Source organism: Lepidochelys olivacea, assembly GCF_965140295.1.
Source record: "Lepidochelys olivacea isolate rLepOli2 genome assembly, chromosome: 3".
NCBI classification, from domain to species: domain Eukaryota; kingdom Metazoa; phylum Chordata; order Testudines; family Cheloniidae; genus Lepidochelys; species Lepidochelys olivacea.
In genome coordinates, this window is record NC_140413.1 from 68,948,078 (window position 1) to 68,963,215 (window position 15,138).

General features: G+C 39.3%; 1 protein-coding gene across 3 annotated transcripts in view; it reads right to left on the reverse strand.

Moving 5' to 3' along the window:
- Nucleotides 1–15,138, reverse strand: part of RNGTT (RNA guanylyltransferase and 5'-phosphatase) — a 444,976-nt gene that overhangs the window by 226,627 nt on the left and 203,211 nt on the right. The gene's annotated exons all lie outside the window — the stretch shown is intronic.

Genomic DNA, 15,138 nt, shown 5'->3' on the forward strand with positions numbered 1-15,138 from the left:
TATTCATTAGACTACAACCTTTGGTGACATCATCATGGCTGTGACTGGCCATAGGACATTTCCCAAAACAGTTAGTGGATGGCTTATGTTATGAAGCATAAGGGCTTACATCCCTTCTAATGTTTTATATTTCTTGCATATTTACACACTCTACCTAACATCATAATGTCCTTATTATCCATATAAAAGGATAATCCTGTTTTAAAATTCTGCAAAGATATAGGTCTGAGTGATCTCTTTAACAACGAGTTCCTTAGGTTAATTATAAATTGTGTAAAAAACCTTTTCCATTTTATCAGTCTTAAATTTGCTGCCTTTCAATTTCATTGAACGTTTTTGAAATAAGATACTAAACCAAGAAAACAATTTTAAAATCAGGGACTTAAAAATGTTATTGAATTTGATGCCGTCCCTCAGGCTTTCCACTTCGAGCTACTTTAGTAATGGGAAAAATTAACTGTGAGTATTTGAGTGAATTAGAAACCAAATGTCAATTTGCCATGTTCTCATCCTTTGTATATGACTTGATAGTGAATGATCATAAGAATTAAATTTTGTTCTTGAAAAAACAAGCAAGCTATAGCCCATACTATTCCAGCAGTCAAGTCTTGGGCAATGACTAACTCAAGTGAACCAAAAGGAAAGGGTTCAAAGTGTACTTAAAACTGTCATAGCCTGCCAGCCTACCTCCTCATCATTCCACAAACAGCTCCCACCTCCCCTAGAGAGAATCAAAGGCAAACTTACTTAATCACATCTTCCTCTTTAACACTGATACTTACAGCCAATGAGGGAAGAGACAAAATATCAAGTGACTAAAGTGACCTATCATTCAGTTGTAATAATGAACAGTAAAGAATAAAGTATACATTGTTCACAAACAACCCACAGATAAAATTTGTTTCTGTACAGTATTTGAATAAACCGAACAGTAAAAAGGCCAAACTCAGACTGTTCACAATGAATAGTTTTGACTGTGTTCCTAGAGGACAGTGACAGAAAGGATTATGTATAACAGCATTTTGTTTGGTCATAAAAGCTGATTACTGATACTATGTGCTGCATCAAAATGAAACTTAAGTTCAGCAAGGTTAGTAGGGACCCAACTGCCCCTTTCTTTGTTTCCTATCCCTGGCATCATATCTAAGAGTCTCTTGTGAAATAAACTGCGGCTCCACAAGAAAATTTCACTCTCCTCCTGAAATAATAATGTTCATGGCAATATTACAACATGGAGTCCATGTTTCTGATGTCTCAAGCAAATAATTAAGTGACTCCTTGAGACAAAACTTTAGGTACTACAATTATACTAATCTTTATAATTTAAAGGAAGCATGTTCATGTCACAGACAATTAATTTTCAGATTAAGGGAGAATAAAGCACACACACTAACTGCAATGCTAAATCCCTAAATCCAAAATGAACTCTAAAATCTATTTTATCATTCAATTAATTAGATAACAACAGTAAAATATATTTTCTGTTTCAGGTAACAAATTATTGCCTTTAAAATGTTAGAAATGCAGTACATTCCTAAACCTATTTGAAAATATTCACCATTCCTCTTTAATTAAACAATTCAGACCATGTATTCCTTTTCTAGTTTACAACTGAAATTCCAGTCTGTTCGGAATATTTGTTCCTGCAATCTACTTGAACTAATCAATACATAATGACCTATGAAGTTGATTATTTAAAAAAAAAATCAGGGAATGGGTTTGAATCTGAACAAAATTGTAAAAGTTTGAATCTATAATTCAGAAAGGAATGCAGAGTAAGGCTTTGGGAGAATGAAGGCATATTTTCAGTATTAAAGTTTAGTTATATGGAATACGGTGATAGCCAGATCCTAGAAGCACATTTAAAACAATATTAAACTGATCGTTTTTGTCTATAGGAAAATAAGACGTAAGGTATAGTTCCAAACTGGACAACTATGGGGTGCTTTTCATCCTTATCTGTCCAGATACTGGAAAAATAGTGATGTTGCAAAGTAATTTATCTCCTCTTGTACCTTCACAAACATGGGATAGGAGGTGTGACATGACGGAATCTTGTGGGAGCCAGTACATTATAGCATGTGGAGTAAGTTAGCAATTACCCAACATTACATCTCTAAGTTCGTTGAGGGGCAAAAAAGCGAAACTATGGGAGGGGCCAATATATCAACTCATGATCTCTCAAACAAGTGAAAGGCTAATAAAATTAACGTGGACACTATCTGATACTGGACCAGGTCAGGCAATCAAAAGAATCATCACTATCGTCTGAGTTCCAAACATTGGTGTGAAAAAAGAATGACAGGGAACCAGGAAAGTAGATCCTGGAGATCCATAGATAAACACCTCTGCCAAAGGAAAAACATATCTTACTGTATTTACTTTAAAACAATTATTTTAGCCTAAAGTATACAGACTCGTTAGATGACTCACAGCTAAAGTAGAAGTGCCTGCTTCAAACTAATCTACACGTCACCATGGAATAAATTTCTATTCTTTCATAGTGCATTCATCAGTCTTATTGAAAATTTAGAAAATATTAACAGTTTTGCACTAGTCTATGAGAAGTACTGCCTTCGTCATTCACCTACTTCTCTGCTGACTGCTTACTTTGTTATGCATCCATTTGTTCTGGATTAAGGTAATCACTAACATGGAATTTAACAGATACTTTCATTGTAACTATCTTAACTTATTGAGTTCCTTAATATTTTTTAATCAGGTCTGTAATTTTAAATAGTGAACAGTAAATTTTAAGAGGACAACTATGAAGTCCCATTTTTAGTATTCCTGAAGAGCTCAGCTTCTGTTTGAGTTTGTCCTACCCATTCTGTTAAGAAGTGAATGCCTCACAATATGGTATGTGCTTGTAAAGAGAGAGAGGTACATGCCTCGAGTGCATTCAGTCTAAGTCATGAGACTGCTCATTTGAGAACCTCAACCCTTTGCAGATGGAACTTGCTATGCAGAACAATAAGTTACTGGGTTCTAAGATTTTTCTCCCTGCCCAGCTATGCTGGGGAATGCAAAGACACGGGGATATTAGTATAAACTTCCCAGATATTTGTTTTAACCCACCGAGAAGTGGCAGACCTGGAAACCTTGACTGTTCTCTTTATAGCCATATACCACAAAAAAGAACAGACTTTCTAAAAAGAGTCCATTTTGTCCAAGTAACAACAACTTGGGCACTGTCTAAATAGTACACCACCTTAAGAGAGGAAGGTTAAGGACAAAATGAGGTGAGACACATTTATTGATTAATGTGGAAGAACAAGGGGACCTTGAGAAGAAACTCAAGTGAACTCCCAAGTACTACTTGTCAGAAAAAAATTGGTGGAAAGGTTCCTTACAAGTCACTTAATTCCAACAAGAAAGGTTATCTTAAGAGGCAGATAATATAGGGATTTTTTCCCTAGAGGGCCCCGAATACGCATCTTGGGACACAACCAGTCAAAGGAGAAGGCATCTGGTCTCCCTCCTGACCCCTAATGTCTCTCACACATAGCTGTCACATCAACAGGTCTGTTGATAGATAAATCATATCCACACTTCTCTCTACTGCCACTTGACAAGAAAAAATTGAGAAAATGTTCGAGCATATCATTTTGCCTACTCCATTTCAAGCACTGAGAAACAACATTCAAACTACATGTAGCAATAAAAATAAAGTTTCATGTTTCAATGAATATGAAGATCTATTACTTGTTTGATTACCTTCAAGATATGCTGCAAGCCTTTCACCTGTTGGGATTTATAGAGCAGAGCTGACTGTTTCTAGATACTGGGAGCTTTCCGGTTTGCTATGCCATTTTAGTATCTAACCGTATTCTATAATTTTATACCTGCACCTAGAAGTGTCAACAGAGGGATAACTACTGGAATGAGATGCAAAGACTGACCAGCAAAGTAGTAATTACCACTCATAACAATAATTCTTTACATTCACTTAAAAATCAGTGTCTGCTTAACAGTATATACTGATTCTACTTAAAAACTTGCCAATACTGCCTTAGATAACTAAATATTTGTACCTCAGTATTTGCAATATTACCTATACTTACTATAGCAAATATCTATAATACAAGTACTAATGTAAGGATTCTTTACTTAAAGCAACTGACAACTTTTTTAAGGATTGTCTATTGGCTTTCTGGTTTCCCCAGGAAGAGTATTACAATGAACACATCAGCTGAGAAACTGACACAGAATGATGGTCATTTGAAGTGACAGTGTATAGGAATACAGTACCTGTGTAAAATTAATAGTTACAACCCCACATAATATGGATATTTTGAATCCAAGTGTAGGGAGAGAGATTTTCTTACAGAAGTAAAATAGAATGACATCCTATATGCAGCCACAAACCAAAAAAAAAAAAAATTAAACTGAAGTGGTAATTTTCACTTTCAGTCATATGGTAGTTATGTTTATAGCACTTGATATTTGGGTTCAGAATATTTTTAATCTGACAACATTTTTAAAACAGACCTTTATAAAGTGCTGGTAAAGCAGATAGGATGATAGTACTGTTATGGAACTATGTTAATCCCAAAGTGCATTGCAATTTTGTATTTAGGTTGATCTGGAACTGCAGCCAGAGTTTTTCTGAAGTATCTGTCTATATCTAAAACATCAGAAAAAAATTAAGAAAGGGTCAAGTAGCATACAGAAACGGGGGCACAATTACTTGCTACCTGGGACAGACCAGAAGTACCACTCCCCTAGAATCACACAAGGCAAGAACTTGACCAACTACCTCTCCAAGAGCATGCCCAGACTTCAAGGAGGTAGGTCTAGAGAGAAGAGAGCTTCCCTATACCCCTGTGACATCAGCAAAAAATAATTTATTTTTATTATTGATTAGTTAATGGGACAGGACTATGTGCAGTAATAAAAGGATGACTGCTGAGAAAATGGTAAAAAACTTTCCCTTTTTTCCTTTTTTTTTTTTAAACAATCTTTTAAAAATATGATATTGTTCAATAGAACTTACATGGGTCTAGCTCTCTTAGTCCTTACATTTTTAAAGCCAACTTGATATAATACATACATAAATATATAGTGGGCAAAATTCATAATATTTTGAAAACAATCTGTAAAACAATAAGAAAAAAATGCTCTTCAGAGAGTTCTACACTGCCTCTCTGTGCCCCATATAGTTGCTGACTGCCCTGCTTCATGAAAATCATACAAGACTATCCATTCAAAAACTCGCTATTTTACCAAATCCAGTGGCAAAGGCAAGAATAGAAAATATTCAGCAAGTAGTATGTCAGAAGCGGTTCTGAGTTTATAAAGCAAGTTAAGATTTAGAACTTCATGCCACTAATATATACATTTTCCTCTAATATATACATTTTCCTCCTAATCTTTTCACAAAACATTCTGATGAGGAGAAAATTTAACACACAAAAAAAGCAGTAGAATCCTCAGGCACAAAAAACAGAATATCACAGCTTTATTAGTAAAAGTGGCATTATATCAACAATATACTTGACACTTTGCAGCTGGTAATAATACATATTCTGCCTAGAAAAGCTTACAGTCCAAGTATACAACCTATATACCTTTGGAAGGGGACCAGAGGGAACAAAAAATATAGTGTTGTTTAAATTCAAAAGCTTTAGACCCAAACAGTGCAAATATTTCATATTGAGGGATTGTGAAAGATAGCCATACAAACAGTTAACAGAAGGAGTGTAGACCACTAGAAAGATTTTATTTAAACAGTCAAGAAAATAAGCAAACGTGTGTAGCTTCCTGTCTTTTCGGATGATAACTATAAAAAGGTGTTCCACATATCTGCTTCAGATCCCTACAGATCAGTTCTGATAGTCATCTATTGGCAACTATTTCTAAACTGTGTTGACTTTGACAGAGCTACAACACTAACACCACATTTCGCTAAATTCTGAGCTTTACCTCTTGACAACAACTAGCTCTTAAGGAATAAGCTGTCAACAGTTAATGATATATAAAGCAAGCAACTTATCCATTTTTAACTTTGCATATAATGTTTTTAAATTCTATTAAAAAAATTCAGCATCAGCATAGATTAATACCACTGTTAAATTGGTCTACCAATAGAGACCACATTTAAAACTCTCTTTAGTCCATTAGACTGCCTGTAAGAGATCACTAAATATTGACTAATAAATCATCAGCCTTTTTGTTATCTCCTAAAAACGGGTATAAATTATTAAGTTCCCCATAAGACCAAAGTCTTTATAAGGAAAACTATTACAACATACTAATTCCCCTACAGAATTAATAACTAACAGCATGTTAATATAAAACTACTTCCATGACTAAAAAGAAAAGGAGTACTTGTGGCACCTTAGAGACTAACCAATTTATTTGAGCATAAGCTTTCGTGAGCTGAGCTGTAGCTCACGAAAGCTTATGCTCCAATAAATTGGTTAGTCTCTAAGGTGCCACAAGTACTCCTTTTCTTTTTGCAAATACAGACTAACACGGCTGGTACTCTGAAACCTTCCATGACTAACTTACTCCTTACTCCTCCTTAATTTAAATATATGCTAAGACACCTCTGGCTTCTCTAATTTAAACTGTTTTATACATTACTTTCTTCTTGATAGACAAAACTGATATTTTCATTAGTCCTTACTGTCTAACTTTGTTTATACTTGGGCACTGTTAGCTTAAGGAAAATATCCGAAATAAACCCCATTTTAATATTCATTTCATAGTACTGTCTGACTCTATTAGTATGTGATAGTTTTGCAAGTGGAATTTTAGATTTTTTTTTTTATGGCCAGATGGACACTCTTCAGCTTCAGCAAGTTTATGTCACATAATTTATCTCTTCTTGACCCTGTTTTCTGTGGTGCTGATCCACATGTGTGCCACAATTATAGAGACTGTTGTCTGTCATTAGGACCCTTGAGTCTGGGATTCTCAGAGCTGTTCCTGAACTGTTTTTGTCCTGCTAATACAGAGACTGGAGCATTTTACAGGGCATTTGTACTATTTTGGATCTGTTCTTGAAAGTTTTTTGACAGAAGATAAATCTCTAGAGTTCCTGCATGTATAACCTCAATCATGGACTTACGTTTATGTATCAGAGGGGTAGCGGTGTTAGTCTGTATCCACAAAAACAACATGGAATCCAGTGGCACCTTAAAAACTAACAGATTTATTTGGGCATAAGCTTTCGTGGGTAAAAAATTCACTTTTTCAGATGCATGGATCTGAAGAAGTGGGTTTTTACCCACAAAAGCTTATGCCCAAATAAATCTGTTAGTCTTTAAGGTGCCACCGGACTTCTCATTGTTTTAAGCTTATGTGTGATTCCAGACATAATAGTAGCTGGAAGTACAAGTGAAGGGGGCTATTCTGTTCTCTGTAATTCTAGATATCTCATCTGTATCTATCAGAATCTCCAAGTGATCAATCCTCTGAGAGGGCTCAGTGAGCTTTTCATCAGGTTTATTACAAATCCATGTACCTGGAAAACACAGTCAGAGTGAGTTTCCAGAGTGGCTCACCAAATGCTGTAACAAATGAGAATGTCCTGATCAGCATGTGGACTAGGACAAGGGGTGTTCCTAGGAAACTTAATTTAGCAGCTATCACTGCTGTGTGGCCAATGTTAGTCTTGTTCCGGCAAGTATACCTTCTGTGACCAAACATGAGAAGATTCAAGATCCATGTATGTATGGAGATTTAGAAATATGTTCTCTGAGAGCACAGTTGTCAGAAGATCTCATGAAGAATTGCTGATCTGGTGAAGGACAATTTCAGAACCACTACACTGGTCTGGTCTGTCAAGCCTCCAGGTCTAAAACAATGTAGATCCAAACTGAGTTCTTAATAATAAAGAAGATGCAGTATAGCCTTAAGAAACTCCTCCTCTTCTTCTAGAGTTGACACTATATTAATGCGAGGTCTTTTTCAAGCATAACCCAGCACTTAGTGGGGTTCCTGGATATTAGAGGGACAATAAAGACATTAGCTGGGAAGTGCAGCTCCAGAAGTACAAAGAGGACACTAGCTCCATTAAACTGGTGCAAAATGTCCAGCAAATACGATATTGTTCCCGCCAATGGATTGCTGTAACCATGTTGTAGGAGCTTCAAGGGAGCAGAGGATGCCTTTAAACTTTTTCTGGAGTGCTATTTTCTTGTTGGTAGGGTCCTTAGGGAAGACATGCGATTCTCCGAACATCCTCATGCCCCACTTACCTTGAGAAAAGTATATCCTTTGCCAGGGATCCACCACTGTGATAACTTTCAGGAGGGAAAGGAATTCTTCAGCATTTGGGTTTTATAGGATATTTAGATGGCCCCTTGTGGTCCAAAACGACTCCTTCAAAAGAGGCATGCAGCAGTATGATGCAATCTGATTTTACCTTAGAGAGGAGGTTCTTTGTTTTCAATGACAACTCCTTTTCTAGTTGAATTTCTACCGTGGCTACACTCCTTTGGGCCATGGTTGCAAACATATATGTCCTTAGAGTCTGTGGATTTCTCCTTTTGTTTTCTTCCATTTTGGAGGGTGTTTATGGAGGAGAGTGAGGGGGAGACATGAACCCTCCTTCGTGGAGAAGCAAGATCTCTTCATAGAAGTTATTGTCATGGGAATGGTAGGGGCTTACTTAATGGCTCATTTCCCTTCATACCCTGAGGCATAACTAAAGAGGAAACAAAAAGGGAGAGGTCTGCAAAGGACATCTCAACCTTACTTCCTGAGAATGAGGCTAAGGATAAGAATAAATTACCGGACTCTTCTTTGAGAAAAACAGAAGGTTATTCACCATGTGCAATAACTGATGTACTTTGAGACGTGTGTCACATAGGTGTTTCAATCTAGATGCAGCAGTTCCCCCTGCGCCTGGGATCAGAAATCTTCGGGTAGCAGTGCCCATTGAGTCGCACATGCACTTCTCCCCATTCTCACGCCGTTGGCAGCATCTATCTATAGTGCTGTGTGGTCCAAACGGCCTTAGTTCCTTCTCTACTGCAGAGCTTAATCTTTGAGCTCTGAAGCAGAGGGGAGGTGGGTGGGTAGTGGAGCACCCATAGGGAATGGAATGGAGTATACTCTTTGTTGATTATTTCCATGACCCACATCTCTGAAGTGATTTCCTGCCATAATGGATAAAAAGGGGCTAAACAGCTGTCCAACAGTCGTCTTCATTGTGCGTCAGACTGATCGTGAGGAGTGAAAGGTGCAGGTCAGGATCTTGAGGTACACTAGTATTTCCCCTGACATCTCTTCAGCCCTGGTGGGGTGGGGTGTGTGTGTGTGTGCACGCGTGTGCGTGCATCCCTCAAAGGTTAGATCCTCGACTGTGGTCTATACCTCTTTAGGGAATCCAGAGAGGTGAAGCAGGGATGCTCGTCTCATTACCATGCCTATTGTGATAGAACAGGCAGCCGTGTTTGCAGAACCCAGGGAAGCTTGTAGTGCTGTGCGGGCAAGAAGGTGTCCTTCAGACACAAGTGCCTGGAATTGTTCCTTCTTATCCTCTGGCAGATCTTAACAGAATTCCTGGTATTTTAGAATAGTTCATATGATTGTATTTGGCCATAAGAGCCTGGTAATTGGCAATATGGAACTGAAGTATAGCAGAAGAACACACTTTGTGAATGAACAAGTCTAGTTGCTTCTAGTCCCTGTTGTTTGGCGTTGCCCTGGGATGGTGTTGGCCTCCCTTCTTATGTACCTCATTAATGATCAGAGAGTTTAGAGTAGGCTGGGGAAAAAAAATTCCAAGTCCTTAGCAGGGACATAGTATTTTTTGTGCAGTCGCTTGCAGGTTGGTGGGATGGATGCTGGGGTCTTCCAGAGTACCTTCGCAGCATCCAAAAGGGCCTCATTAATAGTGAGGGCTATCTTTTCCAATGTGGAGGTGTGTAGGATATTGAGCAGCTTGTGTTGTTGCTCTTTGACTTCCTCCAGAGGGATCTGGAGAGAGTCTATGATTCTGAGTAGTTCTTGAAAGTGTTTGAAATTGTCTGCTGATGCATGAGGTGGTGGCATGATGGCCCCATCAGGGGAAGAGAAGAAGAAGTGGAGTGGTGGTGTAATCTCTTCCTATATGTCTTCCTGCTCTTGCTCCATCGTTACTGCGTCGACATCAGATAGTCGAGAGACAGATGAGGATATAAATTGTGTGTTTCTGGCTCTGCTTTATGGGCAGTTTGGTAAAATGTGCCCTATTCCTACCCCATGGGTCCCAGTAAGGTTAATGTGGATGAATTGGTATGTGAGGTTCCATCCATGAGGGTCCGTACCACGGCCCCAGTTTGGTTCCGGGTAAAGGGGATGAGCAGAGGATTGTGTGTGTGTGTGTGTTCTGGATTTGTGGGTGGAACAGAGCACTCTTCATCCTCTTCCTCTTCTTCCTTGCTGGGAAAGGGTGAAGCAATTCTCAGTAGTGTTGTAACTCCAGAGAAGAGGCATAAGCTACAGGGAGCTCTCAAGGAGAGGTAACTCAGATGTATCAGAGACAACAAGGTCCCTTGGATAGCTGAATTGCTGTGGAATAGGCAGGGGTATCACTGACAATGGTGGTGTTTGGAAAGTGAAGGAACTATCAGTGCCAAGAACAGAATGCATTCCCTCGAGTGGCTGGTAGATAGCTTACTTGGTGAAGAGAGCTTTCCCAGTGTCAAAGTTCACATCGGCACCAAGGGCTTACTTGGTGCCGAGTGTTTGGTTGGTGGAAAAAGAGTCGTTGGTGTCAAAGAATCCAAGATTGTCTTGGATGAGGAACTCAGTACTATTTCGGAAGATCTTGTGCTGTGTTTCTTGGTCCCACGAGATAGTGTCCCCGCCTGTGTTTCTGTCCATCTAGGGTCCTTGGACTTCTGTTTAGCTCCTGTCCCAGAGGTAAGTGGATGGTCATAGGAGTGAAGTCTCACCCCTGAGGACGCTGAGGCTACTGACATCCCAGGAGATGGCTTTCTCTGAGGCGGCTCTTTGGCAGGCAATGTAGCGATCCATTTCTTCCCATCTGAGTCGGAAATGGAGGATTTCCTCTTGGATGGCTGCAGCGAGCAGTGGGTCGGCTGATGACTGAGCTGAGGTGAGAGCCACGTTAGAGAGATATCATGGCTGGGTCCAAAGCTGGCTGTAAAGAACTCTCCATGAGGAGAATTTTCAGTCTGAGTTCATGGTCCTTTTCAGCCTGAGTAGTCAAGCTGATGCAGTAGGTGCACTTCTTGGGGGTGTGGCCCTCATCGAAGCAGTGAATGCACCATGAGTGACCGTCGTTCACAGGAAAGGCCTCCAAACAAGAGAGGCACCTCTTGAACCAGGGGATCCTGGCATACTTCCAAGGGGGAAAGCTTCCAATCGGGGAGGATGGGAAACAGGGAAGCGTAAGGTAACAGGGAGGGAAGAGTAACTAAAAGTTGTTTTTTTTAGGGGGAGAAAATTAATGGAAATGGCTAATCACTACTAATGTAACTTACCTTAATGAGAGTATCTCTAAAGGTTAAGGAGGAAGAAGGGCTCTGATCCGGATTCTGTCCCAGACCAAAGACGGTTGAGAAGGAACTGAAGGCGGTTGGACTGCACAGCACTATATATAGATGCTGCCCACAGAGTGAGATGGGAGGAGCGCATGTCCGGCCCAATGGGCAATGCTACCAATCTCTGATCCCAGGCGCAGCACCTACAGTGCAGCATCCACAGAGACACTACTCAAAGAAGTCATGTTACCCATTTTCATACATGGGGAGGAACTCAAGACATTCCTTTTGAGGAAAGGATAGATATTAGTTTTTAAAAGGGTATCTTAATTTACCCTGGCAGTGGCTCTCCCTGATGAGACCAGATACAGCTGGTGAGGGACACATTGCAGGTAAGAGTCACATGGTGCACAGTGTCTGATTAATCTCAGCCCTGGCAAAGAAAAGAGACCCCATCAGATCACTTGTGTTCCAGGCCTGTTACCTTCGCAAATCAATAGTCCAGTGCAGAAAAGAGCTGTGGAAGAGCTCTCTCACTGTGGACCCTTACAAAATCCTAGAAATGCAGGGCTGGAAGAGACCTTCAGAGGTAATTTTGTCCAGCCTCCTGCACTGAGGAAGGACTTGCTTATTGACGGAGCACTTTTGGAACTTCAGATTTGCATACTTGCCTGTTCCATCATGCTAGCTGGGGGCAGAGAGACTAAAATAAGGAGTGTTGTGAGGGCTCTTAAAGGGGGAAGCCACACCTTTAGCTGGGGAAAGTGGAAAGAAAGCCAGTTTGGCAACAGGTTGGTCCCAAAATTCTATGAGCCCCTGAATATCCTGAAAACAGGAACACACATGTGACTTCTCTCTGAAGATGACATTTGTTTAATTGATTTTTTGGAATTCTGCTCTTCTGGAGAAAAACTGACTAGACTATTTTAATCAATCAAACTAAGGCAAATGGAAACAGTAAAAGTGCATATATGATGAAAAGTTAGACTGATTTTTAAAATGTTCTATTTTAAAAATTTAAGGTGATATTAGTAGAACAGGTAAATATATTTGCTGAAAAATTGACTTCTCACCTAGAAATATTTTTTCCTCTTCAAACCACCAGTGGAGTTCCTCGGGGATCAGTTTTGGGACCAATCTTATTTAATCTTTTTATTACTGAACTCGACACAAAAAGTGGGTGTGCGCTAATAAAGTTTGCGGATGATACAAAGCTGGGAGGTATTGCCAATTTAGAGAGAGACCGGGATATCACACAGGAAGATCTGGATGACCCTGTAAACTGGAGTAATAGTAATAGGATTAAATTTAATAGTGAGAAGTGTAAGGTCATACATTTAGGGATTAATAGCAAGAATTTTAGTTATATGCTGGGGACGCATCAGTTAGAAGTAACGGAGAAGGAGAAGGACCTTGGAGTATTGGTTGATCACAGGATGACTATGAGCCGCCAATGTGATATGGCCGTGAAAAAAGCTAATGTAGTCTTGGGATGCATCAGGCGACGTATTTCCAGTAGAGATAAGGAGGTTTTAGTACCGTTATACAAGGCACTGGTGAGACCTCACCTGGAATACTGTGTGCAGTTCTGGTCTCCCATGTTTAAGAAGGATGAATTCAAACTGGAAGAGGTACAGAGAAGGGCTACTAGGATGATCCGAGGAATGGAAAACCTATCTTATGAAAGGAGAATCAAGGAGCTTGGCTTCTTTAGCCTAACCAAAAGAAGGTTGAGGGGAGATATGATTGCTCTATACAAATATATCAGAGGGATAAATACCAGAAAGGGAGAGGAATTATTTAAGCTCAGTACCAATGTGGACGCAAGAACAAATGGATATAAACTGGTCACCGGGAAGTTTAGACTTGAAATTAGACAAAGGTTTCTAACCATCAGAGGAGTGAAGTTCTGCAATAGCCTTCCAAGGGAAGCAGTGGGGGCAAAAGACCTATCTGGCTTTAAGATTAAACTCCATAAGTTTATGAAGGGGATGGTATGATGGGATAACGTGATTTTGGCAATTAATTGATCTTTAACTATTCATAGTAAATAGGCCCAATGGCCTGTGATGGGATGTTAGATGGGGTGGGATCTGAGTTACTACCGAGAATTCTTTCCTGGGTATCTGGCTGGTGAATCTTGCCCACATGCTCAGGGTTCAGCTGATCGCCATATTTGGGGTCGGGAAGGAATTTTCCTCCAGGGCAGATTGGAAGAGGCCCTGGAGGTCTTTCGCCTTCCTCTGTAGCATGGGACACAGGTCACTTGCTGGAGGATACTCTGCTCCTTGAAGTCTTTAAACCACGATTTGAGGACTTCAGTAGCTCAGACATAAGTGAGAGGTTTATTTCAGGAGTGGGTGGGTGAGATTCTGTGGCCTGCATTGTGCAGGAGGTCAGACTAGATGATCATAATGGTCCCTTCTGATCTTAATATCTATGAATCTGTGGTCAAAAACAACTGACCAATAGAAGTTTTGAATGTGTTTATGACTGTATAGCACCTTGAGCTCTGGAAAAGCTTTTTTGATACATTTGAATAAATACATTCAAATACATTTTAAAGAGAGTTCAGTTTCCTTCTGAATTTTTAAATCATCAAGTTAAATCTTCTGGGATCTCAGCACATTTCCAGTAACTATAAATTATACACAATGTAATTCTTCCAGTTAATATTTTCTTTGCCTCAGATTTTTTTTAAATCTCAAGTACAATTACTATATATTTCAGTCAAGAGCTACTTTTTCCCCTGTGAAAATTTTATTTTAAATTCAAAAATCTCTATACAATGTTATCTAATTAGTTACTTAAAATATTTTCATGACTGGCAGTACAAAATAACTTAATACACCTAAAGAAAGAGCGGTCAAGCTTATGCTGCACTGAATTCACAAGCCTCAATCAGAAATAAAGTCTCTCTGGACCAGTGATACTCAGACCTCAATGGTTCAGGAGCCAAAGTAGCAATCAACATTACCCAAAAAAGCCACAGTAGAGTGAATTTGTTTCATTTACTGTAGTACTATATATTCATATTTAAACAGTATGACGGGAAATATTTTGTGTGTGTGTGTGTAATTATTCTCATAGCAAAATAACTTACCAAATATTATTATTGTATCAACTACAATTGGTTAACAACACAGTAAAAGCATCCTGATTGGTTAATAATTAAAGCACACAGTGTTTTAATATTATGTGCTGCAGAGAACTGCAGGAGACACATAAAAGAGCCACTTGTGGCTCAGGAGCCTCAGTCTGAGTACAACTGCTCTGGACTGAAACTTTCTCAGGACCAGTGCTCTCTATTAATTTATCATTCTGTTTGAAGACCATGTTCTAACAATTCTTTCTCCTTTTTGGAGTTTTCATCAGTCACTCTGTTAGCCAAAAGGTTTTGAAATTTCTGCCTGCTCTCCAGCAAGCCCATTCCCTGCCTCAAACTCAAGGCAATAATAAAAACACATGGAAGCAGGGATTCAATGCTCAACTGTTACATTCAGCTGCAAGTATTTTTCAGAGGACTACATATGACTAATTGCTATGGCAGGAATGAGTACAAATGGGCAGCTAGCTTTAGGAGAAATAAGGGTCACATGCCGACCAATATGGAAGAATTTAAAATAGCTGTACTGAAGGAAATCACCTTTCCACACTGAAGAAGTGCACAATGAGAATTAGGAATTCTAACATT